The sequence below is a fragment of the Fukomys damarensis genome, unplaced genomic scaffold, assembly GCF_012274545.1.
Source record: "Fukomys damarensis isolate Sample0158 unplaced genomic scaffold, DMR_v1.0_HiC HiC_scaffold_21, whole genome shotgun sequence".
In the NCBI taxonomy this organism is placed as follows: Eukaryota; Metazoa; Chordata; class Mammalia; order Rodentia; family Bathyergidae; genus Fukomys; species Fukomys damarensis.
In genome coordinates, this window is record NW_022900933.1 from 4,958,707 (window position 1) to 4,984,787 (window position 26,081).

A 26,081-nucleotide genomic window follows, 5' to 3' on the forward strand; every position below is an offset into this window, starting at 1 on the left:
CTATCATGGTCCTGAGCTCATCTATTTTTTTGTCAGTTTCTGCTCTAGAGTCTCGAATCACGACTTCCATTTTGCTCACTATCTCTATGGTTATCTGGGAAATTATTTCTGTTTTGAATTTTTCTAGAGACTGATTGATCTGTTTTGTTACTTCCTGTGCTTTGAGTTCAGGGTGTCCTGGGGGTTCACTATCGGCCTTTTCATCCTCATTTGCCCTACTCTTTGCCATTGGTGAACTGGAAGTCTGTCCTTGTGCCTTGCTTAAGTGCTTTCTCATTTTAATTTTTGTTGTTGGACTGTCCTTGGTTTAATCTCTGAGTTATCACCCAAATCTTCCCGATATAGTTGCACCCTAGCTTCTGTGTCTCTAAGGACCCACAGACATTCTTCATCTTCATAACATCAGAGAAAACAGCTCATCAAATCAACCGCAATGCTTTACCCCAACTGATACAATCGGCAACACATTAAGATCAAGCAGAACTTGGACACTGACCACCTGTGGTAGTCACTAGTCTATCACCCTTAAATCATTTGAATTAAATTGAAATCAAGAAGCAGTCCAGAACATGTCTGCCGTGAACAAACTTTTCAATATAGTATATTTACCATTTAATGACTCAGACGTAGCGAGGATGCAAGACCCCTGATCTCATTTAGCTGATTGCTAAAACCCCTGATGCTGACTGACCTCGGGCTGCAAGGCCTAGATTGAGTTCCCCATCCTTCTGAATGGTTGAACTCGACAACGTTCTATTACAGGTTTCCCATGCTCTTTCTTTAAAGATGTTCAAAGTTGGGAACTCAGAAAAATACCCTTGATGACCACCTCTGCCTCTGCAGAGTGGGTCCAAAGACTTGCACAGTCAGGAGGTCTGAGAGTGTGGGAGGGCGGGGGGGAGTGGGTTATGGGGGTTCAGTGGCGCCCGTGCGGCTACCTTCCCGGTGCTTGAGCGATGGTGGCTGGGTCGGGAGCAGGCGTGGTTCTCCTTCCCGTGGTGGATCGGTGGATCGGGGCGGCCTACCTCCCGGCGCTTGAGCGTTGGCGGCTGGGTTGGGAGCAGGCATGGTTCTCCTTCCCGCAGTGGATCGGGGCCCCGCCTGGCGCTTGAGCGATGGGTGCTGGGTGGGGAGCAGGCGTGGTTCTCCTTCCAGTGGTGGATCGGGCCGGCCTACCTAGAAAATGCTTTATAGGCAAATTGTTTATTGCTTATCTCTGCCTATAGAATTTAAAATCTATGGTTGTAGAATAATTGTCTTTAGCATTTAAGAAGAGTGCCATTTACTCGGTAGACCTTTGTGAATTATTTTGGATGACTAAACAGTCATCCAAGGCTAATAGATATTAGTCTCCTATTGAATAATCTGAAGATTCTGAACTACTTTGAAACTTCTGTGCCTTTTTTTATGGGATACTCTACTTGTAATATACTTAATTGCCTATGAAAGCACTAATTATAATTCATGGTATTAATGAAATGTAATTTCTATGACTCTGGAGACCTTTTGGGTGGAATTTCATTATTCTGATGCCCTCCCCATGTGTTACACAGTGTAACTCCTGCTTTCTATTGTAGTTGGTTATTTGCCATATTTATCTCATTTTAGGTGAATTACCTTGAAGACAAAATGTTTTCTGTAACAGAATTTTATGTGTTCTTTTATGGCTTAACCTCAATGTCACGTAATTGGTGGGCTTGCCATAAGTTTTTCTGAGTTAATATTGTTCTCCTTATTTCTTAACTTTGGGATACTCTGCTCTGTTCTTGAGACATTTTAAACTTATTTGATGCAGTGTCCAACCAAAGAAAATAATTGTCATTCTTATATTTATAGATGTTTAAATTTCCATCACTTCACCACATTTTCACACCCCATTACCAGTAATAATCATGGTTCATATCATTCCTCTTTCTGTGTTCTTACTGCTTCATTCTTATGTCTGGTAGATGTTAAAATTCATATGACCTTCTGGATAGACATCTTTAGGTAATCTAATTGTTTTTGCTAAATAGAGGCATCAGACTTTCATGCTTCTTTCAAGTTGACTTAATAACTAGTACGGTACTTCTGTTTCAGAACATTGTATTCATGTGAAGAAAAAAAAAAAGGTGTAGTTAGCACTCTGTTTCTGTGGGTTCCACATCTGTCCCTGGAGTCAGTCAACCTTAGGTAAAAGTTTCTTGGAGAAAATTGTACTAAACAAACACCTACAGACTTTTTTCTTCTCGTTATTACCTAAGTCATATAACAACTATTTATACAGCATTTACATTGAGTTAGATACTGTTAGTAAGATAGAAATACTAAAGATAGGATGTGGATAGGTTATGTACAAATGCTATGCCGTTTTTCAGAGTAGACTTGAACATCAGGATTTGGGGATGCTCAGAGAGTCCTGGAACCAATTCCCCACAGATAGTAAGGATGGCTGTATTTTGGAAAGGCCAGATTTAAGACAGTGAGGGAGGTGCTAGGTGCACTACTGGGTGGATAGGCAAGGCAAGTGTTTTTATCCTAATGAGTAGGGCTTGGGTTTGTGAGTTAGTGGGAATTGAGCCCATAGAAATGTTAGGGCAGTTGGAGGAAAACATGTTGGTTTTCATGGAGCAGGTAACACTTAAAGGGACTAGTTTAAATCCTAATGTCAAAATATGGCAAGAAATTCCTCCTTCAAATCCTTGTCACTCACTGAAATGAAAACTCTTGTCATGAAACAGCAGTCATTTCAGGGTGTCTTCCTGAAGATGATAAAGAGCTTTCAGAAGATAGGTATAAGGAATTTGAAATGATATTTTCTCCATCTTGTGAAACCACAAGAAATTCTTTAGGCTTTGATGTACTCACTCATGGAATAATTTTAGGACCAGAAGATCTGAGTTACCAAATAGTTCTAGAGAAAGCAGCTTAATAATTTCAATAGAAAATCTGATAGATTAAGAAATACTTAGAATTCTGTTTCTCATGAGAAAATATATTAAAGGATCTGTATTTGGTATCTCAGTAGTGATTAGTTTACCCTAATATGAATAGTTGTCCAAAATAGAACAAATAAAGTTGACCGCAAATCCTGATGTAATTTTTTTTTTTTTTTTTTTGCTGAGGATTAAACCCCAGGGTCTTGAGCTACATCCCCTTTTAAAAATCTATATTTTGACATGTTGAGATCTTCTGTGGTACAAGTTGATGAGAAGGGTGAAAAGGTTAGATCAAGTCATAAATGTTGTTTTGTGATTCTCAGAGATCTTTCTGAAATAATACATCAATAGAGGAAGTAAAAGCTTTGTTCAAAAATAAAAACTGCCCCAAAGTGATAAGCTGTGAGCTTGTATACAGTAGCAACTGGTATATCATTTTCTAGTGAGACGCAGATGTATAACACACTTATTTATTTGTAGCAGGTTTTAAAATATGTAAAATAAGTTAAAACACTTCAAGGCAAGCCAGTCATGGCAAGGTTAAAAATTTTCGATGCATTTTTATAAGAATGATTATTGATTTACAGTTTCTACTATGTGTAGTCAGCCCATTCACATTAAATCACAATATGCCTTTAACTGTCCTCACCAGCAGTACTCGGGCTATAGTATTGTACTTCTGTTTTGGTTTCCAGGTCTTGCCTTACTTTGAAGTATCACTGGCACCCTTTCCTAATGGTAGTTTTGTGAATGGTTCTAATTCACCGTGATCTCATAAAATAAATGCTGCTGCTATGAATATGGGTCAATCATTCCAAAAAATCATGTGAAGCCTAATTTTAGGCCATCCAGTGTTAGAGACCAATCAACAAAGGGCTCTGTGTTATTGGGGGATGTACCATTGAACAGATCTAGTTCAAGAAACTTTCCACTTGAATAGCATAACCCTATAGTAACAGGGCATCAGGAGTAAACTTATCTTCTGTGACAGTTCAACTGGACTGTCAAATTTGAATAGCTTGAGAGCTGCCCAGGGGATTAATAAGCCACATGTGTGGGTGGGTCATGGAGGTGTAACCTTTGGTAATATATATGGTAGCTGGCTCCTTCCTCTTTGGCATTCTTCCTCTTCTCTGTTTCCTGGCTAACTAGAAGGTGAGCAACATTCCTCTGCCAAAGTACCCCCTATCAGAGACCCCTGTAGTCAGGTTCCATTATCTACCTGCCCAGTATACAACACAGGCCTAGAAGAATACACTAAAAGACAGAACTAAGAGAGAGAAAGCGAGGTGCCAGGACGACCAATGTTGATGCAACTGACAAGGGCACTCCATAGTACCAGGCACTGACTTTTATTAGCACTAGGTTGGGGTAAAGGTGACTTGTGCTTTCTATGGAAATTAATGTAAACAAGGCTCATAAAGGACAAGACAAAGCATTGTCAAATTTGCAACAGAATAAAATATATAGAACATGTATATGTAATTGGATCATTGTCCTTCTAGTATGAAGGTTTTAGTTGTAGAAACAGAATTTTGGTGCGAGTTACTCTGACCTTGGCATGTAGACTTCAGCCAGACTCACTTCTATACACAAGCCAATTGTGGGATTTGTTCTTCACAGCCTGCTTTTGGGTGTAATCAATATTACTGTACTCTGCGTCTCCCTTTTCTCTGTTTGAAAATAGCAGTTGCATCAGGTCTGGTGATCTTTGCAGGCCCCAGGACTGTAGCAGATGAGGGGAGTCACTCACATGTAGCCTTCGTATGGTTTTTAGCGGGGGAGTCACATCATGTTGTTTGTAGTGAATCCATCATAGTCCATGGTGGTAATTCTGGGATGATGGCCATGGCATCTTTGTATTTTCTGTTGAAAAATAAGCATACCCTGGCCCCTATGTTATTAATTATATTGAGCCATTTACCTGTTAGTTAGGACTCACTTTGACAACACTGGTGTCTAGGACATGTCTGTAGATCTTTCTTTGCTTATATTTATTTTCCGTAAGTAAATCTAAAAAAATTCAAAAATGAAAAATTCAAAATGAAAGTAACAAGGTCTAATTGAGCTTCTGGAGGTAGCTGTACCACCCCTTTTTTGTTTATGTAATAGTGTCTTTAGGAAAAGGTGAAAACACTCAACAATGGTTTGTCTAATGGTTTCACCTAACATTATGATCTCAAGGTGCATCCATTTTCCTACACATGACTCAAGTTTATCCTCAAGTTTATAGCAGAATAGTACTCCACTGTGTATATTTACTACTTTTTCTTTATCCATTCTTCTGTTGATGAATATATAGGCCACTTTCAATATATAGCTATATTTTCAATATATAGCTATATAGCTGCTGTAAACATGGGTGTGCATGTATTATTGTAATATGTTGTCTTTAGCTCTTTGGGAAAATACCTAGAAGGAGAAAAACTGGGTCTAATGGAATTTCTAGCTTTAAATTTTTTTAGTAATCTCCATACTGATTTCCATAGTGAACATACTAGCTTACATTCCTACCAATAAGGAGAAGGTTTCCTTTTTCTTTGCATCCTTGCCAGTATTAGTTATTATTTAGGTTCTTAATGATAGGTAATCTTTCTGGATAAAGATGGAATCTGTGTTACTGGAATTTGCATTTTTTTTAGTGGCCAGTGATGTTGAACATTTTTTCAGGTATTTATTGGCCATTTTTATTTCTTTAAAGAAGTGTTTATTCATTTTACTTGTCCATTTTTTTTACTGGGGCTTTGATTTTTCAGGGGGATCTAATGTATTGAGTTCTTTATATATTCTAAATACTAGTCCTCTGAAGAATAGCAGGCAAAATTTTCCCCATTCTATAGGTTGTCTCTGTTGGTTGTTTCTATTGCTGTGCAAACGATTTTGAATTTGGTGTGATCCCATTTGTTGATTCTTGGTGCTGTTTCTTGGGCCATTAGAGATTTTGTTCAGAAACTCTTTATATATGCATATGTAGATCTTCCAACAGATTAAATGTTTCTGTTTTAATATTTAGATCTTTGATCCATTTTGAGTTTAGTTTAGTAATGCATCTTATGCATGTGGATATACAATTTTCCCAGCATCATTTGCTGAAGAGTTTTTCTTTCTACCAGTGTATGTTTTTGGTCCCTTTGTCAAAGATGAAATACCTGTTTCCTCCTCTGAAGTCGTGTGTGTTGGATATTTGTCCCAACATCAGAAACCTTTTAAAGGAACTCTTACTTTATAGATGGAACAGAATGGGTTCTATGGTAGGAGCAAAAAAACTGTTTTCAGGGATTGAAGATGATAAGATGAAAGGATCCTTCAACAGGTTAAACAAAATTTAACACCAATATTTGACTTATTAGCTTCAATTTTTCTTCCTTTACTTGGAAATTCATTAAGAATACAAGGGCAACTGGGCATGGTGGTAGATGCCTGAAATTCTTGCACTTTGGGAGGCTGAGACTGGAGGTTTGTGTTCAAGTTCAGCCTGGGTAATTTAGTGACTTAGTGAGACCCTGTCTCAATAAAAAGAATTAAAAAAAAAACAAAACAAAGAATGCCAGGGCAACTACTTTTGAAAAATAGAATATCTGATGTCAGAAGAGTAATGAAGGCATGAGAATTACTTTTCCAGTGCCTGAGGAGGATGAGCACACAGACCGTACTTCTGCCCAACAACTGTGAATACATTTTCCAAGTGTGGTAAGGTTTCTGCAGGAAGTATAACTCAGCAAGAAAAAGATCTGATAGAGAACTCTGCTCTTCCCTGTTCCCAGGGATGTTTATAATCAGATGGCTCTTCAGCTTCTTCTGAACCAAGTGCTACAAAGCCATCACGGGTAAAATTCCACTATACCATGTAACACATTTGCTCCCTAGCCCTACAACAACCCTGACAATTCCATGATGCTGAAGTACAGCAGAATCCCCTAAAGGGGCAGCTTCAGTTCTTGGGCAGAGAACTTCACTTCTGTGTAGTGCCTCTCACCAAAAATGAAGAGAACGGAGCTCCTGAGAAACCCAGATTATTCTGGCTTTCAAGTTGTTGCCAGTCCCAAGGGAGCAGTCAGAAAAATGATGGTGCCAGTTTAGCCATAGGGCTATGCCCCAGGGAGTGATTCAACCTAATGGCAAAGAACAATATGTGCCACCCAGATCACCCAAGTAAAAACAAACAAAAACCCCATTCAGAAACGTTCTCTCTTCCTCTTAAACTTGGACTGTTTTGGGGAGGAGGAGTTGTCTGGTAAGAATGCTGAAAGAATGCCCTTATATCACTGTGGATTTCAATATAGTTAGTAGTAGGGTCTTACAATTCATCCAAAGTGATTTTTAAATGCTGGAGGGTTTGGGGAGTAAGTGAGAGGGAAGCAGGAGAAGAGAGCACATGCACAATATATAAAAGTATAATTTGCAGAGTTTTTTAAATCCTGTAATCAATTTTGAGGATTCGCATTTAATTTGGGAGGAGAAACAAAACAATATACATCCTTCAGGATGGGACATTAGGGTGAGAATAAACATTTTTTGAAGAAACATTTCTTTAAATATTGGGCTTATGTTTTAAGATCTAAAGTTTAGTTTGGAGAATGCCATCTCTGACTATATGTTGCAGAGTATACGTGCTTGGGAGGTCTCTTGTAGGTGTGAGAGTGTACAAGAATGACTTCAGCCAAATCTGTTGTCCTGTTAGTGATCTAAAAACTGAATTCAGGGCCAGGGATTTAGCTCAGTGCTTCTGCCACCTGCCTTGCAAGCAGAAGGACCCGAGTTCAATCCCTGGTACCAAAACAACAACAAAAACAAACAAAATAAAAACTGAGTGCCATACTTGAGTTTTTTTTTTCTAGTTTGAAATTGAATCTTTTTTTTTTTTTTTTTTTGGACCTTACAAATATTTTATCTAATAAGCTATTATGCTCTGGTTATATTGGCAGTTGTGACTAACAATCAATTTGATACTCAGGAAAAGATGAGATTATTTTAAAAAATTAAAATTTGATCTTAAATCTGATTGGATAGGTTAAATGGATTTCAGAGGTTTATACTATAGTATTGTGATTCTTCCCCCTAAAAATGTGAAACTTTTTTTAGTTCATTTGTTACTTTGTGTGTGTGTTTTTTTTACTGTAATCAATACCTATGGAAATGTTTCTGACTGATTTGCCTAGGGTGGTCAGATCATAACTGTTCTGAATTTCAGAATTAAATATAGCAGTATTTTATTCTTCTGTTCAAATACTTACAACTTTAGGTATCAGAATAGTAGGGCCACCTGATCAACCCTTCAATAATTTATTTGTGCTAAAAATGAAACAATGTAGCTGCCTTTTTGTAAGTTTAAATCATATGCAAGTAAAGAAAAAGTTTTAAAAGATTTGGGGTAACTTTTTTCCATTTACAATGCATCTGTCACTGGCGAGCACCATTGTGACATAGAGTGTAAATATCTTAGTAACATATTAAAATGTAAATGGAGCCGGGATGTAGCTCAGTAGTACTGTGCCTGCCTCACAAGTGCAAGGTCCTGAGTTCGATCCCTGGAACAACCACAACAATAGCAACAACAAAATAAATGGAGTTTAATATTACATTACTGTGAAACTCATCTTGATTTCAACTCTAGGTCAGTCTTTGGAGATTTATAGCAGTGGGTAACTATTAAGAATTTTGAAAAAAATACATATTTTTGTACAAACCGGAATTATTATTTCTTTGTAACTGATTCAACTTGCCAATTTCTTCTGATTTAGTGGAGTGATAATATGGTATATTTACACTGTTCAGAACTATTTCTGCACACCAGTTGTAAATCATCTACTAGATTAAAATAAAAAACCTGTGCTAAATTTGGGGGGACTTTAGGTTCTTTTTAAAAAACATATTACTAATTATTGACTACATCTACAATATGATAAAAGCACTTTTTTGGGTTTACTTACATAATACTTCAGTTGGTAGAACTGATTAACATTTAAAATGTTAGTATCCCATAAGTGTATTGGATCTAAGAAACATTTGTAAAAATCACTTGGTAAGGATTATAAACTTAATTACTATACTTAACAGGGAACACTTGTATGCTTGTATAACTTATTGTTAACCCACTGACTTCTAAAAATATAAAGATTCTGTTTTATTTTGTTTGTGTGCTGGGAATCAAACCCAGTGCCTTAACCCCAGATAGGCAAAGGCTCTTTTACTGAGCTGTACCCCCAGGCACTAAAAGTTCTCACTGACACATGAGAAAGTAATTTTCTTTTTGAAGAAAGAAAATCTATTCTTGCTTTTCTCCCAGATGTTACTGAAAGTAGAAATACAAAGTTTTTAACATCTTCGAAAATGCACGGTTTTTAATTTAATTTGCCTAATCTCATTTGATGGTATGAAATATATGGAGTGTATGTGTGTGTATTTTCATAGTATGTAGTTAGTTTTTATTTTTTGTAGTGGGTTTTAGCTTTGTAGCTAAATGATGCCTGTGAGTTATGGGAAGCTTGGCTTCATTGCCCCATTGTGCCAACTGAAAAGGGTGTATATTCCAGTTTAACTGTGTATATGTTGTTGAGGTAGAGGAATTTAAATATCAAAATTTTCTCTTCACCCTTCTGGCTTAGCATTTCTTTGGACTGATAAAGGCTGCAAGTTGATATAAATGGTATTAAGTGTAAAAAATAAAAAAGAAAAAGTTAACTTTAAAATTCTTTGAGAAACATCCATTAACAGATTTACTAAAATGAGCATGACATGAAGAAAATATTCTGCCCTTGCAAATGTAATTTCTAGGGAAAATAAGGAAATAATTTTCCTAGGAAATACATCCATTAGAATAACATTGCCTGTAACATTTGGGGTATTTAAATTGGGAATATTTGAATAGACTTTACTGATTATCACAGTGTTCAGAAAGTTTTGGATTTTGGGGCATTTTGGATTTTTGAAGTAGGGATTCTCCACCTGTGTAAGCATTTGCATGTATTTGCATGTCTGCATGTTTGTACATAAACTGTTGTTTCTTCTTGGTAAATACTATAGTGGGATTGCTGAGTTATATGGAAAGGGATTTAGCTTTGTAAGAAACTGCCAAAGTGTTTTCCAAAGTGGAGGTACCATTTTACATTCCCACTGCCATTATACAGAGTGCTAGAATACCACTGTATTCTAGTTGCCCTGTGTCCTTGCCAGTATTCAGTACAGTAATACCTTGGTTCACAAAAAATTTGGTTCATGAGCAGAAGTGTTCAGCAAAATTTTACTTCCGTTCTCCAACTCCACATCAGGTGACAAACACAACTGCAGCCATCTTCCCTGCTCTGATACGTGGTCTTGCCTTCCTCTAGGTGACACTGTGGTTGTAGACAGATCTGTGCACACTTGCTGTGAAGCTTTTTTGTGTACTTTTGAGCACAGCATGCTCCAGAGAAAGTGCAGAGCAAGCATGGTGGTTAAAAGAATGTACAGAGCAATAATAAAGGGAATGAGAAAGTGCAGAGCAAGCATGGTAAGAAGGAGGTTTTGAAGAAAATAACCATTAAATCGAAGAAGGAAATTGTAGAAAAGCATGAGTGTGGCAATCAGGTGACTGAGGTGGCCTTAGAGTACAAGATGGCAAAGTTTTCAGTCTTGACTATTTTGAAGAATAAAGGTGCCATCAAAGGAGCTGATGTGGCAAAACGAGTGACGATGTTAACCAGAGAGAGCACACAAGTGCTGGAAGAGATGGAAAAACTTTTGTAGTGTGGTTGAATGAGAAACAGCTGGCAGGTAAGTGTTAGTGAAGCTATGATCTGTGAAAAAGCCAGAAAATTGCATAGTGATTTTTTGCAAGACAGTCCCTCTACAAATACAACAAGTAATGAATTGAAAGCCAATAAAGGGTGGTTTGATAAATTCTGTAAGAGAAGTGGCATCCACAGTGTGATAAGACAGACTTTCAGTTCTGACAAGGCTGTTGCAAAAACCTACAAGAAAAACTCATGGAATTCATGAAAGCAGAAGGTTACATTGCTCAGTGAGTGTTCAGCTGTGATGAAATGAGGCTCTTCTGGAAGAACATGCAGAACAGAATGTATATCACACAGGAGGAAAAGGCACTGCCAGAGCACAGGCCTATGAAGGACAGATTGACCCTTTTGCTCTTTGTGAATGTAAGCACCGATCTGAGGATTAAAGCCACTATTGGTGTATCATTACCAGATCCCTCATGCAGCTAAGGAACAATGTGAAGAAGGCCAGGCTGCCTGTCATATGGAGGGCCAACGTGAAATCGTGGTCATAAGGCAAGTTTTCATGGAATGGCTGCATGAGGTATTCGTACCCACCCTTAAGAAATATATTTCTGACAACCAGCTTTCTTCTGATCGACAGTACCCTGGCACACCCTCCAGCCTTAGTGGATGATAAGGATGCTGAGTATGACTTTATAAAGGGCAAGCCAATGCCCCCTCCCCACCCAGTACCTCTTCAGCAGCCCATGGATCAGGAAGTAATCTGCAACTTCAAGAAGCTATACACAAAGGCACTCTTCACTGAGTGTTTTAATGTCACTGAAGAGACATCCTTGCCTCTGAGAGTTGGGAAGAAACATTTCAGTGTCTTCCATTGCATCAACTCATTGACCAAGCCTGGAAAAATGTCACATACCAGACCTTAAATTTAGCCTGGAGGGAACTGTGGCCAGAATGTGTCACTGAACGTGACCTTGAAGGGTCTGATGCACAAGTAGTGGAGGAGATTGTGTCCATGGGCATGAGTATGGGTCTAGACGTCGGTGGCACACATAAAGGAGCTTTTTGAGAACCATAAAGAGGAGCTGACAGCAGTAAAACTTGCTGAACTCAAGAGTGAGCAGCAGAAGGAGCTTAATGAGCATTCCACTGAGGAAGAGAAGACAGGAGGAGGTTAGCAGGGATGTGATAAAATTCACATTGGAAAAATGGAATGAGTGTCAAGATTTCTTTGAGAAGTACCATCTCAATATAAGTACAATGAACAGAGCATTGAATCTGTTGCATGATAACCTGGTCTCATTTCTGAGGTCTATGCAGCACAAGAAAAAGCACGTGACATTAGACAGATATTGTGTCAAAACTGACTCTATAGCTAAGAGACAACAAAGAGGAAACCCATGAAGATCTCCCCAGTGTCCTTATAGAGAGGGACTCTCTCTCCAATCAGTAACCTCCTCCCCACCCACCTTCCTGTCCTCCAAGCCAGCAGTTGCCTCAAGCAAGGTTAGCATTCTGTCTCTTCATACTGAACTGTACTTTGTTTCATATATTTGTGGTTAAAAAATACATTTCAGAACATTTCAGAATGAATTAACCTTATTTACATTGAACCTCACGGGGAAATTTGATTTGGTTCTTGTCTAGTTTAGTTTGTGACTAGAATCATGGAGAGAATTGAGTTTGTGAACTGATGCAAGTGAGTTTAAAAGCATTTAAAAAACATTCTAGACAGGTGTTACTGATATCTCATGGTCTTTGCATTTCTTTGAGGATTAATTATTTTAGCATTTTATTGTATGTTTATCTGCCATCAGTCAGTCAGGCTTTTTTTTTTCCTTTGTTTGGTTTTTAGTTTATTGAGACTAGGTCTGACTTTGTATCTGAGATTGGCCTGACATTGTTTCAGCCCCCCAAGTGCTGGGATTATACTATAAAATCAACATTTTTAGTTTCCACATAAAAGTGGTGTTTGTGGACTCATCTTTTAGTACCTGCCTTAATTTGCATTGCACATTGTCATCTAGTACCATCCATGTTGCTACAATGACCAGAGTTCATTCTTTTTATGGCTCAAGAGTATTTCATTGTTAGTACTGTGAATAGTCTGTTTTTCTATCCATTTTTTAAATCAGTGGACACCTGTGTTGATTCTGTGTCTAGCTATTGTAAATAGTGCTGTAATGAAAATAGGAGTGCAGATATCTCTTTGAATACTGATTCTTTACCTTTGCATATATATGCAAAGGATATCAAAGGATAATTCTATTTGTAGTTTTTTTGAGGCGCCTTCACGTGTTTTTCTTTTATAATGGCTGTACTAATTAATACATCACAGTATGCAGTTTCCTTTATTCTGCACCCAAGACAGCATTTTGTTGTTCTATATCTTTTTTTTCTTCAGTGAGCAAATATATCTTAATATAAAGGAATAAACTGCTAAGGTTAATTCCATCATTCTCTTTTCTTTCAAAAATTATTTTGCTTCTCATTCATACCATGAATTGTTTTACTTTTTTGAATTGTTTGCATCTCATTAAACTTACTTAAAATCATTACTTTTATTCTTTTTCAGACATTTTGTAAGTTTGCTTTACTTTGGAGCCTAATAGTAGAGAATTATTGTGCTCCCTGAGCAGTGTCATTTCTGTGTGTGTGTGTGTGTGTGTGTGTGTGTGTGTGTGTTGTGTTTCCTGGGTTCCTGTGCTGATGTCTGCATATCTAAGGCACTAGTCATTTCAAGCTTTATGGAACTTTACATTTTTTACAGACTGAACGTTTTTCCTTTGGATGGGTGCTAGGACATAGTGTGTTGCTTTAATGTAATATGTCAGCTCTCATTCTGAGTGGCTTCAAAAGTGTGTCCTCTGCATTTTCTTCAGCTGTAATTCTTATTAGCAGTGTCTGGTTGCACCGGTGGTATCGTCTGTGGTGTTTGTGATGAAGCTGCATGCTGCAGTTTTTCTGGTGGTAGACTACTTCCTGTATGGCTGTTGGGCCATGGCTCTATGGTGTACCCTTATGGTTTATAGGGCTGTCATCTATCTAGCTGGCTATCGTACTAGGCCTGCGTATGTGCTGGTGCTGCAGAGTAGATGGCATTATACAGCGGGCTTATCATGAGGAGAGGGGTGCTGTCTGGCTGTCTCTAGGGCTGGACTTGAGTGCACATGGTCAGTGTAGGCTGGATGACTTGTGATCAGCTCACCAAGTAGGAAGTGGCTGCCACCTCACTTGCTGCTTACTTGGGGGAGGGACATTGTCTGGAGTGCTGTTCAGTGGGGTAGGGTACTGATGACACTGCAAGCATACTGGCTGTGTGCTAAGTTCTCCATGCAGTTGAACTGTCAGGCTGCCCTCAGCTGTGTGTGGATACTGCATTCTGGTTGCCTGTGTGGAGGGCTTTAAAGGGCAGGACCACCGACTGACTGTTGGCTTAGTTGCATGTACCCTGGGGTGTGTTGGGCCAGTTGTCAGTACACTCGAAGACCAGCGTGCTTTAGATCCTCTGGGAAGATGGGCCCAATGCCTGGCTGGCTGGCCTGGCTGGCTGAGCTGTAGCACAGAGTGTGGGCGAACGTAGGCTGCCAAATGTCTGTTGGTTTTCTCTCTGTGCAGTTCTCTTCCCTGGGAGATGGGAAGCGAAAGTCTTGGCCTTTCTGGTGATCTTCAGCTCTGAGCAACTACTGTTATGGTGTTCTAACCACTTGTGTGAGCATGGAATGTTCGTAACACTCAGGTTGGCATGCATTTCATCAGTTTGTCTGGTTTCAAGATGGTACTGAGTCCCAGCACCTTACGTCACAGGGATCAAGGGAGTGTGCAGCATGGATTTCTACTTTGGAAATGGAGCCGGTGAGTTCCACACCATTCTCCAAACTACTTGGAGTCTTAGGGCTTTGTGGATGTCTCCTGTGTAGCTGTCTACAGAAGCAAGAGCAACTGTCAAGGATCTCTAGTTTACCTTCTTTTTATAGGGAACACTTCTTTGGTTTCAAGACAGTCTGGGTTAAAAAAGACAACATGGGAAAGGCTGGGCACCTTATCTTTGGATTTTCATCTCATCTCTACAAGGATCTTTCCACTTCCCTGCCACCTTCTAGCCTACTTCTTGTGTTATTCTCATTAGTCTTTGCTGTGTCCCTCTTTTGGGGGGGATAGAGTGAACAACATCTGTCTGTATTTTTCCTTATTGCTGTCAGTTTTTTTTTACTTTATATGTTTCCAGGTAGTTGTTGTGACCGTTATTTTTTCTACCTTTTTCTTCTTTCTCTCAGATTTTTATCTTGTGAAATGTAATGTTATCACACTCTAATTTTCTTAAACTCAACTGATAATTTACGAAGACACTCCCAATCTGTCAGTACCTTGCCTCTTGTGCTTTTTTGTGCTATAAGCCTTTTCTGTTTTTGTTGAGAGAGCTTCTGGTATCTCTTTCCAGGCTCTATTCCCACTGGTAGATAGAGCTAAGAACATACTGCTGCTTTCTCCTGCAGCTGCTTATCAGAGCCTTTCCTAGATGCTCCCTTGCAGTTTGGAACCTCCCCATGCCACTAAATCGGTTTCTTTCATTCTGTCTTTTAGAGTGGTGTAGGGCTCATAACTCCTAGGATATTTAAGTCAGAAGGTTAAAATTCTTGAAAGGATCAAGGGTTTTCAGTTGACTTAATAATTTAAATAAAATTCTATATATTAGACAACTATTAATGTGATTCCTTAATTCTAAGTAATGGGCTTTTAATGAACTTATCAAAGGTTATTTTCTCTATAAGTTAGAAAACATCTGTAGCATCTGTTATAATGTTCTCTCTTTCATTCCTGGTATCGTTATTTTATATTTTCTCATTTTGTTTCTGTGACTATTACTGGAATTTGTTCAGAGAAACAGTTGTTGCTTTTATTGTTTTGTTTTTGTTTTTGTTTCTGTTTTTCCATTTCACTGATATTGGCTCTTTATTTTCTTCATTTTCCTTAATTTGGATTTAATTTGCTGTGTCTTTCTGATTTCTAAAAATAGAAACATTGATTTTAGAGCTTTTGGATTATTGTGCCTTGGTAATGTTATATATTTTCTTTAAAACATTTCTTATGCTGCATTTTCCAAATTGTCATGTATTTTTGCTGTAGTTTTGTTTCCTAAGGATCAGATTCCAAGATAGGGTTAAATGTGGAAGAAATGTTTCATGAAAAATAATGTGTGATAAAATAAGGAGGAAAAATCAGTCTGTGATGTAGGTTTATTGCCAAATAAGAAACAAGGAATGTTGGATAGAAATGTCTCAGACTCTAGTATATTTCTAAGAAAGTTTGGCAAAGTGATTTGAGAGTATTTGCATGAAAGTTTCCTGGCAGAGAAATCCACATCACCTAAGTACATAACTGCATTAATTTTCCTGCTTCAGCCATTGGCTGGGAGCAGTTTGTTGGAGTCATGATCTTGGCACAAATGTGAGATGGATTCCAAAGTGCAGCAGCTTGAGTACTCGGTTCATTACTCTTCTGCAGTTAGTTGGAGAGGTGAGTTGTGCATTCATATAGCTGTTTTAGTTGTGCTTTATTTAATTTTCATTTAGTTCAAATATTACCTAATTTTGGTTTTCATTTCTTGACCCATGGGTTATTTATTGTTTACAAGTTTTCAAATCCAAATATACCGTTGTCGTTATGTTATCACATATAAGACCATATATGATTTCAAACATTTTTAATTTATTGAGATTTTTGTTTTGCAGAGTATCTTGAAATTTTTAATGAACTTGATTATTCTGTAAATGTTTATTAGATCAGCTTATTTGATGCTATTAGATGTTCTGTTTCCTTACTAAGTTTTTTTGTTAGTTACTGAGAGAAAAATGTTGAAATATTACTTTATATTTGTGTACTTTTTCAATTTAATCGATATGTGGTAAATATTTTCAAGCTCCAGTCTTTCTTTCTCGATTGCTGTTTTTGTCATAGATATTTTATAAGTTCAACCACACAGCTTCACATTTTTTCTAGTTTTTTTTAAAAAGTAGGATAAGAGAAGTCAAGAGAAAGATATTTTCATCCAGTGTTTTATGTTCATTGATGTAATTATCATTTTAGTATCATTTCTTCGTAAGAATTTGAGTTATTTTCTTTTATTGTTTCAACCTGAAGGATTTCTTTAGTACTTTTAAAGATTTTCCAGATCTTTGTTATTTTCATTTTGCCTCAGGTTTGAAAAGTAATTTAGCTCAGTAAGGAACTCTTGCTTGTGTAATTTTCTCATCCCTTTTGGGGATTAATAAACATGTAATTTTAGATCTTCATGTGTAAAAATAACTATAGCCTAAATTCTGTGATTACCTTTTCCTCAAACTTCCATAACTATGTAATTCAGTGTGATACCTTGCTGAGAAGGAATTAAACAGCTTTACTAGTGAGTAAGGGTAATATTTTATTTCATTTTGTGGTACTTTGTATTGCTGCTTTAATTTTGATTTTTCCTGCCTCATGGGGTTTCATACACATGTACTTATTCCAGTTTTTTATGTGTCAGATAAAAACACATGTATTAAAGTAAGGCTTATAGTAATCAAAGGTATTAACTTTTCTTGGGAACTATATGATCCTACCATTTTCTTTTTGATGAATACTGAATGATAATCTTTGGGACTGGGTAAAAGATACTATTGTATATTTAGCATTTGCATTAAGACACATATTAGTCTCTTTAGGAGTTCATGCTGATAAATATTTAACTGAACTATGTCATTGCTCATCAGTATTTATAAGTACAGTCTCCAGGTGGATATTTAATTTTGCTGACGTATTTTATTAGAAATGTTACTGTGAGCAACAGGCAGGAAGTGAAAAAAGCGCAACAAGAGAGAGACAGATGAGAAATAAGAAATTTCTTAAGCATTGTTTCTTTTCGATAGCTGTCTTGTTAAACACATGGAAATACTTTACACATTTGAAATTTATTGACTTTTTACATGCTATTTTGGAGAAATACCAAATCATTTATGTAATATAAATATAATTAGATTATTTTATTAGAACTCATTTCTGTGGCTTACTTTTTCATATAATAAGTAATAGTTCCTTTTTTCCAATGATATTTTGATATTTTGGAGTCTCATCATAAACATACATTTAAATTCAGAAGTACAACTAATGCAAATAAGTGACATTTGTTCAAGACTTCCTGAGTATTCATATTCTTACTGAGTTACAGTCTGCTGTAAAAATGAATGTTATTTAATGCTATTAAAAGTAATGGACTTTTTAGTATACACCTACAGTTAATATAGTGACATATTTTTAATTCCATGTGGGCCTAGATTTGTAATATGTATATAATTATATTGATCAGATCTTAAGACTGAAGAGCATTTTATAGTATCGAGTACATTTTCATGTAAATATGTAGCATGGGTATCAATCCTTCTCCCTCCTCTTCTACTGAAATGTTCACTGAGCACAAGAAAACAGTATAAGCCAAGTTCAAGCCTTTAGATTCTTATTTTTCATTTGTACTAGTGTATTTCTTGAGTAAAACATGCAAAAACTATTTTATCTTTGGTAGGAGCTCCTACATTTCCATTGTATATATTACACTTAATTTTTTGAGTAAGCGTTGTTTTTGGCATTGATATGGTTCTGTAGAACAGTTTTTTTTAATTTCTAAAATATTAATTTTTGAGTTTGTGACATTTGGTCCATAAATGTAATTGCCTCTTTATAGTACAAGGCCTCTTACCCTGGAAATTGGTAAGTGATGCCATATACTATTTCATTCCTGTTACCAGTCTGGCAAAATTCTGCTGCTTTGTCAAAGGCAATCAAGCTATACATATATAATAATGATATGCTCTTTTCCAGTTGGAGCCTTTGAAGTGAAGATAGGAACTAATGGAGAATATTTGTAGCCTTCTTTGATTCAGTTTACTGAAAAAAGCAAGACATTCTTTGTCTCTTATAGAAAATAACAATGGATAAGGGGAATCAGTGACTGACGTGTCTAATGTCGTCCTGTTAAGGTGTGTTAAACTTGGGCAAATAAACTTATTCTGCGGTTCTCAACCCCTTTGGCAGTATGGTTTCATGGAAGACAATTTTCCCACAGATAGGTGGGAGGGGGGAAGAGATTTTAGGATGATTCAAATGCATTACATTATTGTGCTCTTTATTTCTATTCTTACATTATAATACAATGAAATCTATAATTCATCATAATGTAAAAATCACTTGGAGCTGTGAGATGTTTCCTTTAACTAGATGGTCCCATCTGAGGGTGATGGGAGACATTAAAACCCAAAACATGTTGCTTGTGTTCATTCTACCCTATAATCTCATTTTGGTTGCTATCACTGCAGAAAACCCCATTTCATAAAAATACGCATGTACCCTTGTTTATAGCAGCACAATTCACAATAGCTAAACCTTGGAAACATCCTATATGTCCCATCAACAGATGAACAGGTAAAGAGAATGTGGTATTTATACACAATGGAGTGTTACTCTGCCATAAAAAGTATAAGCTTAAGTCATTTAAAGGAAAATGGTTGCACTTGGAGACCATAATGTTAAGTGGAGTAAATTAGACACACAAGTTTAAATATCACATGGTTTCTCTTGTATGAGCAACCCAAAATATAAATAAAGAGCAAAATAAAACACAGGTAATAAGAAATAGTATCTTTTGCATATGGGAAGGGTACCAACAGATGGAGGGAGCAGGGAGGAAGGAGAGGAAATAAGATTTTTTTAAAAAGAATTAAGATGTGTCATATACATGTGCCAACTTCCATCTGTAAATGCTGTAATGATATATTGGCTTCTTCCTTTCCTATACATATGCTTTTATTTCCTTCTCTTTCTCTATTGCTGTAGCTAATGTTTTGAGAACTATTTGAACAGTAGTGGTGATAATGGACATCTTTGTCTTGTTCCTGAATTTAGAGGGAAAACTTTCAACTTCTTTCCACTTAATATGATATGATGTTGGCCATTAGATTGTCATAAATGCCTTTATCAGATTGAGATTGAGGACCTTTTATTCTCATTTTCTTCAGGATTTTCACCATGAATGGAGGTTGGATTTTGTCAAAGGCCTTACTACATCAATTGAGATGATCATGTCATTTTTGTCCTTGCTTATGTTTTTTTTTTTTTTTGGTACCGGGGATTGAACTTGAGTCCTTGCGCTTGCGAGGCAGGCCACCGAACCACTGAGCTAAATACCCGGCCCATGTCCTTGCTTATGTTAATGTGATGTATTATATCTTATTTGAGTATGTGGACTCATCCCTGCATCCACAGGATAAATTCTGCTTGGTATGATGTGTGATATATATTTTTTTAATGATGTGTTGCATCCTGTATGCCAGTATCTTTTTGAGGATTTTTACATCTATGCTCATGAACGAGATTAGCCTGTAGTTTTCTTTTTTGGTTGGGCCTTTTCAGGTTTTTGAATCAGGATAACACTACCTTCCAGGATGACTTTGGGAATACTACTTCTCTTTTAGTTTCCTTAAAGAGTTTGAGGAGTATTGACATTAAATCTTCGTTAAAGTTCTTATAGAATTCAGCAGTGAATTCATTGAGTCCTGGACTTTCCTAGGAAGGTGTTTTATTTTATTTAGTTTTTAAAATAAAATTTTATTTGATTTTATTCGCCCAGTCCCTTCCTATCCCTATGTACAAAAGCTTTATTTCCATTTTTTCCTTCTATTTTCACTTTTTCCTTGTCCTTTCCTTCCTTTCTACTTTCCTTGTTTCCTTTCCCATTTAAACACTTTCTTCCCATTTCCCAACATCCATTGTATATTTCAGTCCTTATGTTCACTTTTACTTTCTCACATTTTAAAAAGTCAATGTCATTGCCTATGTTTGGATTTTTCGGGATTTGTATATAGATATGTATTTTGTTGTTCAGTTTTGGTAATTTATGTGTATCTAGGACTCTATCAATTTCTTCTCAATTCTCCAATTTCTTAGTGTACAGGTTCTCAGAATAGTTACTAATAATCTAGATTTCAGCATTGTCATCTGTGAGTTCACTTTTTCCATTTCTAATTGCACTGATTTGAGTCTTTCCTTTTTTGGTTAAGATTGGCTAGGGATTTGTCTGTTTTGTTCACTCTTTCAAAGAACCAGCTCTTAGATTCATCAATTCTTTGTACTTTTTTAAACCTCAACTGCATTAATTTTGCTCAGAACTTCATAATGTATTCCCTTGCACTAGCTTTGAATTTGGATTGTTCTTGTTTTTCTAGGACATTGAGGTATACCATTATTTTATTTATTTGATCTTCCATAAGGTTGTCATAGAATCTGGCAGTAAATCTATCAAGACCTGGGCTTTTCTTGGTTGGTAGTTTATTGTATTACTCCTTTAATCTTATTGCTTGATATCAGATTATTAGGGTTTTTATACCTTGTTGGTTCAGAGTTTTATATTTTGTTGGTAGTTGTTATGTTTCTAGGAACCCATCCCTTCTGCATTCTCCATTTTATTAGACTATAGGTTCTTACAGTAGTTACTAATAATCTGGATTTTGGCAGTCTGATGTGATTTCATCCTTTTCATTTTTATTTGCATTGGTTTAGATCTATTTTGGGTAAGATTGGTTAGGAGTTTGTCTATTTTGTTCATTGCTTCAAAGAACCAGCTCTTCATTGATTCTTTGTATATTTTTTAGTCAGTTTCATTAATATCTCCTCTTATCTTTATAATTTCCTTCCTCATACCAGTTTTGGATTCGGATTTTTCTTGTTTTTTAGGACCTTGAGGTACATCATTTGAGTATTTTTTTAGACTCTTTTTCTGATGTGGTCATTCACAGTTATAAACTTATTTTTAGGAGTGTTTTTACTGTGTACTGTAGGTTCTGGTGTATTGGACTGGCATTATCATTTGACCCTTGGAACTTTCTAAAGTTTTCCTTGATTTCTTTTGTCACCCTTGATTATTCAAGAGAATGTTGTTTAATTTCCATGTCCTCTCCACCCCCAGGAATTGCAGGCAAGGTGCCACTGAACTACATCCCTGGCCCTATTTCTGTGTTTTCTTATGCCATTGATTTCTAGTTTCATTGCACTGTGATATGATAACATGCATGGGGTAATTTTGATTCTTTCGCATTTACTTGAGCGTGCTTTATGGACTAGCATCTGATCTATTTTTGGTAAAGTCCTATGTGCTTCTAAGAAGAATGTTTACTTTTGTTGGGTGAAACTCTTTGTAAATATCTATTAGATCCATTTGTTTGAAAGTTTGGGTCAACTCCCACAGCTGTGTTGATTTTGTTGTTGTTGTATAATTGATCTATTTGTAACAGTGGGGTGTTGAGTTCCCCCATTACAATTGTATTGGTGTCTATGTGATTTATTTTTATGTTACTAGTTTTTTTATGAAATTGATTGTGCTGGTTTTGGAGGCATATATGTGGATAATTATTTCTCTTCCTATTGAATTGTTCCCTTAACCAAGACATAGTGACCTTTGCCATTTGTGATGTTTTGGCTTGAAGTCCACTCTGTCTGAAATCAGTATAGATACTCCTGCTTTTTCATGGGTTACTATTATATGGCATATTGTTTTCCATCCTTTGATTTTTAGTCAGTATATTTCCTTTTGGATGAAATGGTTTTCTTATATATTGCACATCACTGGACTCCGTTTCTTGATCCATTCTGCCAATCTGTGTCTTCTGATTGGACAAATGATATCTTTCACATTGACAATTATTACTGAAAGTTATCGACTTATTCCTGGTCATTAGTTTCCTGTTGCTGATTTCCCCTTCCTCCCACACTTCTGTTGAATTGCTCACCCTGGCTGGTGTATTCATTCCATTAGACTTTTTGGCATTATTGACTTCATTATCTCTTTCTTGATTATCCTTGATAATTTTTTTGAAGTACTAATTTGGTGATACTGAATTTTTGTGGTGCTCTTTGTCACGGAAAGACCTTATTTCTCCAGCAATTTTGAAAGAAAATTTTACAGGATATATAAGTCTGGGTTGGAAGTTATTTTTTTTGGGCTTGAAACACTTTAAGCTCTCCTTATTGTTGTCACAAAGATAACCTGAGTATTAGATTAGCATACAGAGAAAACCTATCAACAGCAACAACTTTAGAACCCAGGCAATATCAAATAAATCAATAACAGAGTAGCTTTAACTTTTCTGTCCCTTCCCTCCCAATTCCCAACATTCTACTTTGTGAAACAAATTAAGTGCATGAACTGAGGTATCACTGTATTGCTCTGGCCATCGCTTTAAATTGCTAGGAGCAGAAAACAAGAATGCAAAGTAAATCAAAGCCTTGGATTAACTCATATTTGTGGCAACAATCTGATATTTCTTGATTGAAATACTATAAAGAAGCTGCCTATTTTTGTATCTGTACTTTCCTGAATTTCATTATCTGTAGACACTAAATAATCCAGAGTTTTTGTAAACTTCCTGATCCTTATTATGCAATTCCTAGTGTTTCACTAGCAGTCTTTGAGTACAGCTCAAAGTGAGATTGCAGTGTTTTTAAAATGCTATTGGAAAGCTCTGAATTAAAATTAAACATTGAAATAAAAAGAAAATGCAAAACAGTACAAAAATAAAGTTTCCAAAATATTTTGAAAAGACTCATAAGAGTGCTATAGGAAGAATTTTTTAAAACTTATTTTCTTATAAATATAAATCCCTGAAGACAGGTTTTTATAATTAACACAATAAGGCAGGTAACTATCCTAAGGTCTAAAACTATTAAAGTTGTTTTAATAACTATTAAAAGACTGATTTTTATAACTTTAAGTACATATGCTCCATGCTTAGCTTTTTCCTATTGTAAACTGAATCTTAATATGCCATATAATTGGTGACAAATAAGAAATTCTTTGTGTAATTAAGAGAAGATCTGTTTATTTAAGAGCTCTCAAAGGTTGTAAAAGATTATACTTGGCTATATGTGAAGGATAAATGTTGTGAAATAATGCCCCTTAGTTCCCCTTTTATAATAAATCTCAGCTGTGTGTTTAGCACAAGGGCTCACTGCCAAAAAGAACAGGTTCAACTTGTCTGTGAGGATTTGCACCATGGTAAAGTGCACAACTGCTCTTGTAGAGGTCATTGTGGAGGTCAAATTGAATGAAAGCAACTTTTAAAAAAATGATGGAACATAGTGTTACTTGAGATTTAAGAATCAGTGTTAATTTAAAACACTGAAAGAATGGAAAATCGTTAAAAGAACCTTAAATACATTTTCACTTTCTATGTGTATACTCAAGTGGATTTAATTTTTTGGCACTTTGTGCCAAAGCAGTTTCATAAATCTTCAAAATAATTTTTATCATACTTGCACAGACTCAGAAACATTGATGATTTTCATGTTTGTTAGATTGTGAGAGTGTTCCAGTGTTCAGGCAGTGAAGGTAGGATATCATGGTGGTAGAACAAAGTATACAGGATGTGTGTGAGTTGGGGTGGGCTGTGGGAGTCCCAGGGAGTTCTAATGGAAGGGCTCTGAAATGTGTGTGCTCTGAAGAGTGCCTTCTCGAGTCACATATCCTCCAAGCTTATGTTTGGAGGGATCAAATTTAACAACTGTAACAAAGAAAATGCCATTTTGTATTTGTATAGTGTGACATTTTCCCCCCAGTTTCTCAGGAGTGTTTTCATATATCTCTAGTAAACAGAGATAACTCAGAAATAGCCTGTTAGGGACTATATGACTCATGACTCTAAGCAACAAAAGCTTTGAACAGAAAATGATAGAACTGAGTAATTAAGTAGATGAAGTACTTAGTAGATGGAGTTATGTTTATTTGGAGTTGCATTTGACTACTCTTTTTCTTCTTTTGGTGATTGTTTTTTTAAAATGGTGATCATAGTAAAATGACAGGCAGAAATTGGTTTCAGTATAGAGACTAATTAGTAATCTTTAGAATGTGCTTCAGCAAATGCAGCTGATTGACAGAAGCACCTGGCTCAGCAACTGGTAGAATGCTGGTATCCCCATTAAGCCTGTAATTTCCAGAGGGCTTCAAAGCTGTGTTCATTAGACTCTCCAAAACTACTTACTTTTTTTGGCCTTTAAAATATTATTTTGCTAAATGTACCTGTCTGTATTTATGAAAGGAACAGTATAAAATTAGTATTTTCTTAAATTTTAAAAAACTAAAAGAAATGATTTATAGTCTGTATCCTCTTGTATTTGTGAGATTACTACTTATGCTCAGTGTTCACATACATATGTTCCTGGATGAAATATTTACAAATTATTGTGATTTCTCATGCATTGCTTTTATAATTTATCTCATAAACATAAAACACATCTGTCAATTTTGAAAAGTGAGTTGTTAAAGTATAGTGAAATATAATTTAAGGGATTGACCAGCGGAGTCAAGTTTCTAGAAAAACAATTTACTTTTTGCTAGGAATTATTCTTTTTGTTGAAATAGTCTTTCTCATTCATATTTCAAAGCATTCAATTTATAGTGATTCATAGATAAGCTATCAATTTGTGTTATATGAGGGCAAATTATATATACTTGTTATTGAAATAAAACAATTTCTAAGATTATAAAAGATGAAGCACATCTCAGCACAGATGAAATTTTTGTCAATTTAAATGTTATGGAAATGGTTAGTAAATATTTTCTAAAAAAGAATGTATCTTAATGAGCTGAGGTAACTTTCATTTTAAAAGAACTTATATGTATTTTTAAAATAAGCACCTTATAGTTTGTGATTAATAAATATAAATTCAAATATATACTGTTAAACACTTGAAAGTAGGGTCAGTTCTGAGTGGCACTGTGTACTGAGCATTCACAGTTCCTTACTCTGGCAGTACAGGGTTCAAAATCTGGGTAGTTTACTTGGCTGTGGAGAGCTTCAGTTTCTTTTCATGTAAAATTGGTAAAATATACTTACCTCAAATATGCAGAGATAGCATACATATACTAGATGTTAAATACTTCTGTGTTCTTTGAATGTAACCACACTGTGGTAATCACATTCCCTATTGGGATGGCTTTTGTGAAACATAGTTTAAATTGCAAAGGAAAAGGGAATCAGTGTCCTAAATATTTTATTCTGCATTATACAGTTGAGCTCTGATTACGGATTGGTTTGTGACTGGTGGTGGTGGTGGTGATGGTGTATATGTGTATTTTGTCTGAGAAAGGCAAATTGGTATCACTGTACAATATTTGTCATTTCCTTTTAGGACAAAGAAAGGTAAAGTCAGTTACAGGCTGGCTTAGCTCTTATTTATTTTCTGCCGCAGAACTGGCACAATAGCTACTTGTTCTATAGTTAGATGAGCTTAAATAGAACCAAGAGATCTGTTATGCAGGTTTTTTTTAGGGGGTGAGGTAGAGGATTAGAGGGATCATTATAAAACATTTGTTCATAGAGGATTCAGATCTAAGTATACTTTCTTAACCTGTTCAGCCTCTAATGGCATA

General features: G+C 36.1%; 1 protein-coding gene and 1 pseudogene across 1 annotated transcript in view; both read left to right on the plus strand.

Moving 5' to 3' along the window:
* The window catches only part of Mnat1 (MNAT1 component of CDK activating kinase), a 199,068-nt gene that overhangs the window by 92,634 nt on the left and 80,353 nt on the right, over positions 1 to 26,081 (plus strand). The window lies entirely within an intron of this gene.
* LOC117287146 lies at positions 2,593 to 3,906 on the plus strand (annotated as a pseudogene).